The sequence below is a fragment of the Lissotriton vulgaris genome, chromosome 6, assembly GCF_964263255.1.
Source record: "Lissotriton vulgaris chromosome 6, aLisVul1.2, whole genome shotgun sequence".
Taxonomy (NCBI): domain Eukaryota; kingdom Metazoa; phylum Chordata; class Amphibia; order Caudata; family Salamandridae; genus Lissotriton; species Lissotriton vulgaris.
The window spans coordinates 1576773504-1576786361 of NC_141694.1; positions in this window are offsets into that span (position 1 = coordinate 1576773504).

The window sequence follows — 12858 nt, forward strand, 5'->3', positions numbered from 1 at the left end:
ACTTATCTGGAAAGTGGTACTTTACCGGAAAAAGTGTGCCTTGGTTAATTTGGTCTATGTCCATCCAGCACTTTTTGAGGTATTGGTGTCTGAAAAAGGTTCCGAATGGGCTTCTATAGGTTACTATTTTACTTATATCTTGTCAGTCAAAAGGCTATTTGTAGGTCTGCTTATAGGATTGGCAGTGTTTTGTCGAATATACATGACAATTGGCTTTCACTTAATTTGTTTGCTTCATCATGCTTAGTAATTTCAAATAGTTTTTCCAGACACATTCTGGCAGGTATCACAATATCAATAATGAATTAATCCAATGGCAGTGAATATAAATATTGCCTAATAATTATTTAGAGAAACTATAGTAATAAACATAGATTCACACATGTATTACTAAAGATCAGATTTGAGTTTATTTCCACAGTACAGCGGAATTGACATGAAAATAGCGCTTTTTACTACCTTACAGGTTGCATGTAATATTTACTTCACCCATAGAAATAACTCTCCTATCCCTCATGAGGTCCCTTCAATATGAGTTTACCATAATGTCCAAATGTAACCCTTTGCATCTTAGTTTTAGTTCAATACCTTTTATTAGACCAGGTAAGCATGAAAAAACCCCATGCCATAATTCAAATATGCAGATGCACAATGTATAATACGGTATTTATTTAATATTTAGTATTTAGTGTCATCATTACTTACTTATGGGATTCAATCACGTGAGTCATGGTTACTCCCACTCACAAGTACGGCAATAAATAGATAGATAGATAGATAGATAGATAGATAGATAGATAGATAGATAGATAGATAGATAGATAGATAGATAGATAGATAGATAGATAGATAGATAGACAGATAGATAGACAGATAGATAGATATGTACCTTCCCAAAACAAAATAAAAAGTATAAACCTTTTGGTTTTCATATCAAGGTCCAATAAAAGTCACTCTCTATGATGCTGCATGCCTCAACTCAGTAATCTGAATGTTTAGGCTTGGTACACTTATGTTCCTTCCTTTCACACTATCACTTCCTCTGTTCGATAGAGAAAGACAAAAAAACAACCTAATCATAATTTATCTTTTGTTGCTCTCTAAACAGCTTCCTTTGTGAAGAGGTGTGGCACAGTGGCCAGGGTGCCTGACTCCAGACGGGCTTCATGGTTCAATCCTGGTGCCGCCGACAGGTTAGCCCAGCACCATGTGACTCTGGGCAATAGCTCACTTAATCTTCCCGGTGGTGCCAGCACAAGACACCTCTCTGAAGGTAGCTGTACGCTATACAATATTTCATTTCATTTCCCAGTTTATGATATAATGCATTTTAAGTCTATTCTGACTAAACATACCAGGCTGCTGCCTCACTTGCATTGATTTTGAACATTGTATTTTTACATGCAATATGTGCCGATATCATTATATTATTTTATACTAGTGACAAGCATTGTATTTTTTCACACATTTTGTACTATTTGGCTCTATAAATATGTATGTGGTATTCCTGCAACACATTGAAAAATATTATTGTAATATAAGACCAGCATATACAAAAAAATCATAGGATAGAATATGGAATAGAAGAATAATGCTTTTAATTTTCTAAAGATTTTTTATGTAATATTGTTTACTTTAATGTAGTTGCATAAAATGTTTTTAACTATTTTAATATATATAAAAAATGTATTATAAGGTATTCATATTGCAACATTTGATGTCTACTTTTTAAGTATAGTTTAATAATTTTAATATAATAAGTTGACCTTTTTTAAACTGTAATTAATAATTCAGCAGTGGATTTGTGGATTTGTAGAGGTACCATCATAAGTAAGTATTTAAAATGTAAATAATCGTTTTTATTTAAATATTTTTTTATGCATTGATTACTTGATATTTTAATAATGTTACTATTTTTATGTCATTTTTAATGTGATTTTCCAAATGTAATTAGCATTTTAAATCTAGAAGTTGGTTGTTGTGTGTTGTGGGGATTAGGGTAGGAAGCTATATATCATCGGTTTTTAAGTTTGCTTTTTTATTTTATTTTAGATAAGTCAATAATTTATAATGAACAATGTAAATCATTCAACTGATTTATTATCATTTGTTTTATTAATTGTTAATCAGTGGATCAGTCTAATGAAAATTATGACATTTGAGTTACATATTTATTATTTGTTTACTTTTTGATTGTGGAGATTCATAATGACTTTGACGTTGCTATTTTTCGTTTTTAAAAACTTTGTATTAATGTTTATTCTTTGTTGGTACTATGTTTTGGGCTATAGGGAGGAAGGTGTGCATATTTTAAATATTTACTTTTTTATAATGGTAGGAAAGTGACCAACTGGAAAGAGAGCATCTTCGTCCATAGTGAATGCTATAGCTCTTTTACTTGTGATACTTCATAGTACTGGGGTATTCCCACAGGTCCAGGTATCACTAATGTTTGAGCCATAGTTTCACTATTTAAACCTTGCTGTACAAAGATGAACCATTCTGACAAATGTATGGCCATATGTATCAACATAGGATTTTGCGATTGTCAAAGTGCGATTTTTAGCGACTCGCATTTGAGAATCGCAAAACCCGATGTAAATAATAGATGATGCTGCTTTAGAAATATGCCTGAAAGTTGGTAATGCTCTTGGAAATAATGCACTTTTGCACATTGTCATGCAAGTATTGCTGTTGTTGCCAATGAAATGGAAAACATAACAACGTTTTATCTTACTTTTAATGTGATTTTATTATCATGACCATGTACGTGATTATGTGTGTACTTTTATGGATAATGAAATATCCAAATAAAGATTATTGACTTGACTGACTTGAATAGATGGCAAAATGTTAGCGAATTCTAAAAATTCGCAGAATATTAATGCAAATAACTATATTGCGATTCCTTATTTGCAAAATCGCAATTAAGGAATCGCAAATCTGAGAATCGGCAATTCAGTTGCAGCTTGATGACATCACAACCAGGAAGTGTGACAGCAGCTGAGTGAGAGGCTGGAAGGAGAGTGAGAGACCTGTGCACTGCAACTGGGAGAAGGAGAAATGGATTCACAGAAGAAAGAGAAGCAGCAGGAGGAGAATGTAAGAAAAAGGAAGCAAAAGTTCAGTGAGAAGGAACTGGAGGTGCTCATACAAGAAATGGCGGTCAGCCATGAGCTCCTGTTTAGGAAGCAATCCCTACGTGTGCCAGATTCACGCAAAAGGAAAATCTGAAGTAAAATACAGGAGAAGGTGAATGCCATCGGCGTGAGAGAACCTCCACAAAAGGTGGTACGACATGCGCCAAAGATCCAAGGAAAAGGTGGCAACAAGGTTGGTTGAGGCAAAGAAGACTGGTGGGGGACCATCCACTACAACTGATTCTACGCCTCTTGAGGAGGTGCTGGAGGGCAACCTTCAGCCAGAGAGTGTCAGTGGCGTGGCTGACCTGGACAGCTGCGAACCCACAAACGCCAGACGAGGTAAGAAACATGCTATTACTCCCTTGATACATCACCACATCACTCACACACTCAGGAAAGACCCAGCCAACTCCATTATATGTTAACAAGCACACCCAGCAATGCACTATGGGAGATGTAGTCACATGCACCAAGCAGTGTAGCAGTGAGACCCAGCAAGGTAGAATCAGGATGAGTAATTCAGAAAAGGCATTAAACAGACAGATAGTACTCCTGTAACTTAAACATTGAAAACTATTGCATAACCAAAGTGAGGCAGGACACCAAATTAATGTGTGCATTTACATTCACAGCACCACCTGAAACACAGGAATCACTTGCAGAAAGGGAGTACGCATCCCACACTGAAGACCAGTCAGGGCAAGAGAAGCAGGAGGAAAGCAGACCAGCAATCCCTGTGACATGCAGATGGCGCCTCATAGTGCCACCACTCCCACTGCTGGAGGCAGGTCCACAGGATACAAGTGGAGTAGATCAGCCAGTCCAGGGCCAGCGTGCAGCACAGCACTAGTTCAGGAATTTTATCCAGGCACAGAGCACAGGCATCCACCAGCACAGCTGCGTAGGCAAAAACACAGTGTTTGCAGGGCTTGAAGGCAACATGCTAAAAGTCCAGCATCTGCAAGCAAAGGCATTAAAATCAATTCAGCACCAGTTTGCCGCACATAACAACAACATGACCCTAATGAGGGATGGTTTTATGGGCATGACAGGTGCACTAGAAGGACTGTTCACAGAGATGAGGAGGGACCGGGCAGCCAGGGGCAGGGAAAGACAATGTCTCCACAGCCGGCTGGACATATACACCAAAGCTGTGAACCAACTGTTCATTGCCATGTCACTGCTGGCACTTTGTTGTTTTAGCATGCAGCATGAGATGGCACACTGCTGCCAGGATCTGGCCAAGGGCCTGGTGCAGGTCACACATGCCGTGGACCAGCTATGTTGTTATAAACAAACAGTGGTCCTGACCTATAGATTTCAACGGTTGACTTGATCAATAATGAATCAATACTTAATGTTGAGCAACACTGTCCAGTCTGCTCTATAGTACTCAAATACTTAATACATAGAAAAACCTTACACCACAGTTAAAGAAAATATATTCCTATTTTATTTTTCATTTCTGTATTCATATTTTTTCAATAGAATTTTTTAAGTAGGTAAAAACACATAGGTTGCCCCAAGACAGGAGCGTGCAAAGAAAAGATGTGATCAGGAAAAATTAGACAAGTGAAAGGAAAGGAAATACACAGCGGTGGTCAAAAAAATTATTCACATAATTTTACAATCAATATCGGACATATAATTCGCCGTATTGGGTACCTGGCCCAAAAAATTTTTTTGTTTATATTATTGCAATCACAGACATTGTAATCCATGGGCCTACATATCCTATATTTTGCACTGTGTACAATGCTGGTGAACAATTGGTCCAAGGTTGTGTAATAAAGATGTCGACGTTTCGACTCGACTTATACCCGAACGGTGATTTAGACCTGGGGATTGCGAGTCTTCATCAGGACCGTAGAAACAAACAGGGGCAACCAAGGGATTTTTGTTAACCCTAAAAGAAAAGAATTTAGGGAATTACTGTCTGTGGTGAAGATTAAAAATATGAACCCACACTGGGGTATGGTGGTTTTTCTTACCCTTCAAAATAGAGCAAGCGGTGGAAGTAGATCCAAATTTACAACTTCCCAACAGATATCCTGTAAGAACAATTGAAATCCAGAATGCATCTAGATCAAATAGTAGGCAGTTCACCTAACATTATAATTGTAGGAGATGGATCTAATTACCTTGAGCCCATATCCTCATTCATGTAGGGATGGCGAAACTTCATGTGTATAACATGGCGAATGGGTACCTACAATAATTAGGTAACATCAATATATCATATCCAAACAAGGTGTTTGATTCCACAATATTCCAATTGAGGGGGGGAAAAATTATTTTTACCTTGATGAAAATGTCTTTAATCAAAAGTTTCTGTTGATGATTTCAGGTCGCTGTATAAGGAGACATAACAAAGTCTCTCTAAGAATAATTCTTATAACATTTGCAAAAAGAGCATTGTTTTTTTTTTTAAAGAAACAATTACCTTGTAGCGGTGAATTCAATGCACCTAAATGAGTGGGTCCTAACTTTCGGACTCCTATGCCAGGATTCAAATCACTATAAAAGATGACATAAATAAATGAATAATCATTCATCATATGTCACTTCTTTCACTATGTTGGAGTTACACTGTATTTAATCGTTTAGTCAAAGAGCTTACCTGGATTTCAAATTACGTCTTCACAGGCAAGCTGGTGATACAAGATACTCCTATTCGTTTTTCTATATTAAGGAAGATACAAAAAACGGGTCTCACTCGATGTTTAAGGATTTCGCTCCAACCGTGATTAAGTAAATCAGTCGGCCAAGAGTTAAATGGAATATGCACCTACCCGATTTGTTCGGTAAATTGACAGTGTAACATCTGAGCCTCACGGTGCTTCAGGATGCCGCCATAGACGGTATTGCACTTCCGCGTTAGAAATACCCAGACTGCCAAACACAGCCGGCATGGAAACAGGACTCACGGGTGGAGGGTTATGAGAAAAGTGTGTGCCTCCCTGTCCTAACGTTATGACCACATTTTAGCATTATCGGGTTAAGATTTGAGACGCGGGAATATTTTGCGATCTTAATACCACAGCCATTTACAAAAAACGGCGATTTTTTATTTTTGACAAAACTGAAACAATTTTTATATTCGGCCAAGAAATAAATATTCGGCCAAAAAATAAATGTTAGAAAATGGTAAATGATTAATTGACACTCGGAAACCAATTCCAAAGGATACTAGTCAGGTAGGAGTACATTCCGTATTTGAATGACAAACCTAATTAAAACAGTGGAAATAAACAAAGGACCAAAAGGCCCTCATTTTCATGGGTTGGTGAACACCATAGACTGACAAAGGGACATCGAAGGTGTTGTGGGCTCGAATACTTTGAAGAATTGTATTATCTATTGGACCCATATACATTATAAACATGTTGACAATAGTTTATAGTGATGTGCAATTCCATTGTGAAAAACATGACAACCAGCTGAATAATGCTCATGATACCGGTATAATAACCTAATACTTGCATAGCTAAATAAATGGCTTTCTTTTCATTAACTGTGTTCACAACATTATACAGTTTCTTAAAAACATTTATACAGTTAAATAAATGGCTTTTTTAACTGTGTTCACAACATTATCCAGTTTCTAGTAGACAATTTTACAGTTAAACAGTTAATTATCCAACACATGTCAAAACATTTAGCCACATAGTGTAATGTATTCATATTCCCAAAAATGCCACTTGTTTGTTCATTTCCTCAAGCTCATTGAGCCCCTTATTAACTGTATTCAGAATATATATCCATTTACACTCTCTTCTATTTAAGATGTTGTGTAGGTCACCTCCTCGAGGGTTAGCTGTTATTTTTTCAATGACCCACCACCTCAGGCTGTTCTCGGGATGTTCGAATCTACTGAAGTGATCCACCAAGGGAGCACCTTGAACTTTGCACATTATGCAGCTCATGTGTTGCAGAATCCGACATTTTATTTTTTGTGTGGTCTGACCCACATACAAAAAACCACAAGGACATGAAACTGCATAGATTACCCATGAAGTGTTGCAATTGGTGTGTTGGGTAATTGTGTATGTCCGATCATTATAGTCAAGCTGGTTGCATTCTATTGTGAGGGGGCAGGCCTTACACATCCCGCACTTTCTGTGACCGTCTACTGATGAAGCACCCCAGATCGTTGGTTGTCTCATAGATTGTTTCTGTGGTAATAGTGCTTTTAGTAGGTGGTCCCGGATATTTTTACCCTTACGGAATGCATGTAACGGTGGTGGGATCCCACCCAGTTCCCCACTGATCAAATGCCAATGACGATTCACACATTTCTTAATGGCATTGCTTTTAGTGTTAAATGTCGTCACACACACCAACCTTTCCTCCTTTGGTTTCTGGGTGATCTGAAGTAGGTGCTCACGATGGTTATGCCAGGCCCGTTTTCTCGCTTTTTTGAGAAGCCTAGTGGGATAACCACGCTCACTCAGGCTCGACATCAGAGTTGCAGATTCCTCTAGGTAATCATCCTTTCTAAAGCAATTCCGGCGCAACCTCAGGAATTGCCCGAAGGGCAAGTTGTCCCTGAGGTTGCGTGGATGATGACTGGTATACCTGAGGAGAGTGTTTCGTTCACTACTCTTTCTGTACAAGGTGGTGTACAACTTTCCATCCGCAGTTTTAATTTTTAAATCCAAAAAGTTAATGGACAATGAATCTGATTCCAAAGTGAATTGGATATTGTTGGAGCAGGTATTGATCCAATTATGAAAATCCTTAAGTTCAGAATGCCCACCATGCCAAATCAAGAGAACGTCGTCAATATACCTTGCCCACAATAAAATATTATTTAGGTAAGGATTATATTGATTTTGAACAAATCTACTCTCATACTCACTCATATAAATGATAGCGAGATTCGGGGCAAAGCTCGCCCCCATGGCTACTCCGCTTGTTTGAATATAATATTCATTTTGGAATACAAAGAAATTTTTAGTCATTGCAATTTCCAATAGACGGATAATAAAATCAGTTGGTACTCTATGCGGGGCAGTTCTTATATTGAGAGCACGTTCCATGCATGACAATGCCTCATTCTGAGGGATGTTAGTGTATAAGGATGCGATGTCCATCGCAGCCAATATAGACGTGTTGCAATCATAATTGAAACCTTCCACCAATTGGATAGTATGTGCTGTATCACGTACATATGTTGGGGTAGCTGTGGCTATGGGTTTTAAAAATACGTCCACATACTTGCACAAAGGTTCCAAAAGGGACCCACATCCCGAAATTATTGGTCTTCCCGGAGGGTCTTCTAATCTTTTGTGCACCTTGGGAGGGTGTATATTGTAGGTGTTCTTGGGTTCTTGTTATTTAAAAACTCATATTCATGTTTATTAATTATTTCCTGTTCCAAAGCCCCTTTGGTCAATTTTTGAATAGATTCACTGATGGTTTTTGTTGGATCTTTTCTCAAACGTACATAATTACCTGGTATTCCCAATTGGGCATGAATTTCAGATTTGTAATTCTCCAGATTCTGTACAACAATAGATCCGCCTTTATCGGCGGGCTTTATGACGATGTTACTGTTATTTTTTAAGGATTGTAGTGCCATCTTTTCATCACGACTTATGTTATATGGAACATATTGTCTGGTAGTTAATGTCTCATTGACATCCCTTAACACTACTTGTTCATAGGCCAGTATCTTATTGTCAATCAAGTGTGTGGGGGGATTAAACTTATAAGGTGGTCGCAGTCCACTACCCGAAAATACAGGATTAAACGGGATCTTTTGGAAATAATGTTTAAGGCGAATCTTTCGAAAGAATTGTTGTAATTCGATTCTGATATTGAAATCATTAGGCATGTTGGTAGGGACAAAGGACAGTCCCTTAGATAGGACCTGTTGTTCAATCGAGGATAATTGATAATCAGATATATTGATTATAGGGTTGTCAGGTTCATTTCTCACCATTTGTATTGTTGCCTTCTCATGTTGATTTCCCCGTGGGAGTTCTGTTGGGAGTGAGTTTGTTTTCTCCCTCGTCCTGCTCCCCTGTTCCATGGGCGAGATCTCGAACCCCTGGGCCTCCCCCAGGGGCGGCCTCTCGTAGATGAACCCCACCATTGGTCGTCCTCTAAAAAAGGCTGTTGTTCTGGATAATTTTGGTTTTGAGGGGGATTGGTCGTCGGGCCAGTACTCGTACTGGGGCGTTCTGGGTCACTGTCCGAACCACTGCCTACTGATGAACCAGAAAAGGTAATATACCTCCTATAACCACTTCTACCCCTACAAGACCAACCTCCTCGTTGGTCTTTTTCAAAATATCCCTCCTGGAGGTAAGGGTATGTGATCTTTTTATCGTAAGCTTTTATGTCTTTTGTCACTTTTTCCAACTTAATACCTTGTGTATAGATTCCAAAGTCCTTTATTGTTTTTTCTAGCCTTTCTAAGGCTTCTTTGGCATTCACAAGGGCCTTATCATCGATGATCTCTTTACGTAGATCTGCTATTTCCCTTGTAAGTTTCTCAACTTCTTCTACAGCAGTCTCTATGCCCAACACCATTCAGTGTCTGGAGCAAGTGTTGGACACAAAGCTGAAGTTCTCCTTGAATTTCGGATTTTCCAGGAAAATAGCAGGTTCTTTTGGACCAGCTATGGGCAGCAGTCACAGGTGGCACAGGATCCCTGAGCTCACTGGAGGTTGAGGACCAGTCCAGCAGGAGCAGCATCACTCCACCTATTCCCCTAGGACAGACGGCAGAGTGTGTGGCAAGGGAGAACAGCCGAGGACTCAGGGGAGGGCATTGGGCACCCTGAGCAAGGGTCAAAAGGCCATGCCCACAGGAGATGAGGTTTCATGAGGGGGACATGGCAATGGGTGAGGCAACACATTGCATCTTGACACATGTCTGAGCGACATACTTGCACTGTGTATTTAACATGTGCAAGCAATTGGGACTCGCAATATGTGCAAGTCAGGCTGTGTGACAGATATGTTCCTGCACCCAAGGAAATAAATAACACAGTTTTGCACCAATCTGTACCATTATGTCATCATTACTCACATAGAAATAGTTCTGTGTGATCTCATCTCACCTCTGGCAACCAGCAGTCGCACTAACACCACCAGCTGGTCTGCATCGTGGAGCTGGCCCCTCCTCATCTGATGAGTGAGAATCTGAGAGCTCCACTGGGGTGCCTTTCTTGGTGGCAATGTTGTGCAGCATGGCACAAGTGACCACGATTTTGCAGCATGTCTCAGGGCTGTACTGTAGCGCTCTTCCACACTTATGTAGGCAGTGGAAACGGATCTTAAGGATTCCAAATGTTCTCTCAATGGCACAGTGGGTGGCTCTGTGGGTGCTGTTATACCTCCGCTCCCCAGCAGTGGCTGGATTCAGGTACCGGGTCAGGGTGTAATCACATACAGCATACGCACTGTCACCTGAAGGGTGATAAGAATCAGGTTAAACACGATCTTGCCACTTCTGACCTTTACTTATTGTGTGTTTGGTAGCCATGCATTTACCTAGCAGGGAGCCCTCACCAAACGCCCCATCTGTGAGTTGTCGGTTAATTACACTGTGGTGAAAAATGAATGAGTCGTCTGTGCTGCCCGGGTATTTAGCAACAATATCAGTGATGACATGTTTGGCATTGCACACTACCTGCACGTTAAGGGAATGATAGGATGGTTTCGGAACACATACTCCTTCTGTGAGCGAGGGAGATAGCGACATGGGTCTCATCAATGCAGCCAATTACGTGGGAAAATTGGGCTATCTGGTAGAACTCCTGCTTGGTCTGATCTAGTGCCTGCTGTGTGCTGGGGAATTGAATGTGATGATGCAGCCGCTGTACCATTGCATCAAGGAATGGGTGGAAGAAGCGCAGCAGTGCACTCTGAGAGAACCCTCCTGGTGTGGCTATCACCCCCTGAAAACTCCCTGATGTCAGTAGTTGCAGTTAGCACAGGACCTGTACATGGGTGTAATTGTGGGGGTCCTGCATGTGGGGTGTTCCAGTGTGGCCACTATAGGTGTGGCAGGGTATACTCAGACATGAGTCCCTTTCGCACTGCTCCATCAGGATTCAAGCAAGCCGGGCCGAAGAAGGCTGAAATGCCAGAAACCGGTCCCCGGTAGCTTGTCTCCTTTCTGGTGAAGAATTGGCTTGGTAGTTTAGTCTGCCCTGTTCCCATGATGCACTGGGCCAGGGACAGACTGATTTGCATATAGCCAGGTTCTGAGCTGGGATGGGGCAGTGAGATAAATAACGGTGATGGATCAAGCCCTGATCTTTGGACTGGGTAAGAGTGGTCTGTTTAAGTCAGACACTCTGTTCATCACCACCCCCTTTTCTAAATCGTTTTTGGCCACTATAGGTGTGGCAGGGTATACTCAGACATGAGTCCCTTTCTCATTGCTCCATCAGGATTCAAGCAAGCCGGGCCGAAGAAGGCTGAAATGCCAGAAACCGGTCCCCGGTAGCTTGTCTCCTTTCTGGTGAAGAATTGGCTTGGTAGTTTAGTCTGCCCTGTTCCCATGATGCACTGGGCCAGGGACAGACTGATTTGCATATAGCCAGGTTCTGAGCTGGGATGGGGCAGTGAGATCAATAACGGTGATGGATCAAGCCCTGATCTTTGGACTGGGTAAGAGTGGTCTGTTTAACTCAGACACTCTGTTCATCACCACCCCCTTTTCTAAACCAGTATGGATTTGAGCTCTTCTATTAAGTCCAGGATGCTGTCTGCATCCAGCCTGTATTTCACATGGATCTCCTCCACAGTCTGCTGGAACAGTGTGATGCACGCTCTGTTGATCCTTTCCTGGCGTCTCCTTCTCTGTGCAGCAGCTCTGATTCGCAGCCTCCTGGCTATCACATACAGCCCAGCCATTGTGGAAAACCCCTGTGGCATTGTGGCCCTGTTTAAATAGGTTCCACCTGGCTACCACCTGCTCAGAGTTGGTGGTAATTGCGATGTGCAAAATTGTGAATTTCGCAAAGTTGCAATTTGCGATTTTTTTCTTGCTTCTCATTTTGCGAATTCGCAATTTGCAAGCATGTTATTAGCGAATGTCGCAAATGACGTGGTGCTCATTGCGAGTTTGCAAATGTATTCGCAGATTCCATGCCTCACAAAAATGGTAATCACTAAATTTGCGATTACCTTTTTTGTGCACCGGAACTCTTTCCTACATAGGAACACTCTGTTTTGCCATCGCAAACACCATTTTTTTGCGATTCGCTGTGTTTGCGCTCACAAAACAGCTACATACATATGGTCCCTAGTGTAATACTGTCTGTTTGAATGGAAAAATAGGGTTTTGGGACCCCCTTTTTTTTCTTTGTCACCCAGCTTGATGTATTGCTCCAAAACTTTGTACATTAGTTTTTGAAAAATTAAGGTTCAAAATATGTCTGTATTTAGGCAGTTAGGGTTGCAAGACTCTCATGGGAGTGCTGCGGGCATGCATCTTCACATAATAGAGCAATCTGATTGGCTGAGAGATTTTTTTCCTGTCAGCCACCTCGCTTCCTCATTTGTGACACAATATTACTGAGCCATAACATATTCATAGGAAATATTTCGTCATACAATCTATGTTATTATTCAAACAGTTTATAGTGCTTGGTACCCTATCCTGCTACAAGATTTTGTATCTTTTAATTTTACCTCGATACATTTTTACTATGTTGCCATAATTCCACTAAAGTTACCACTCTTGATAACC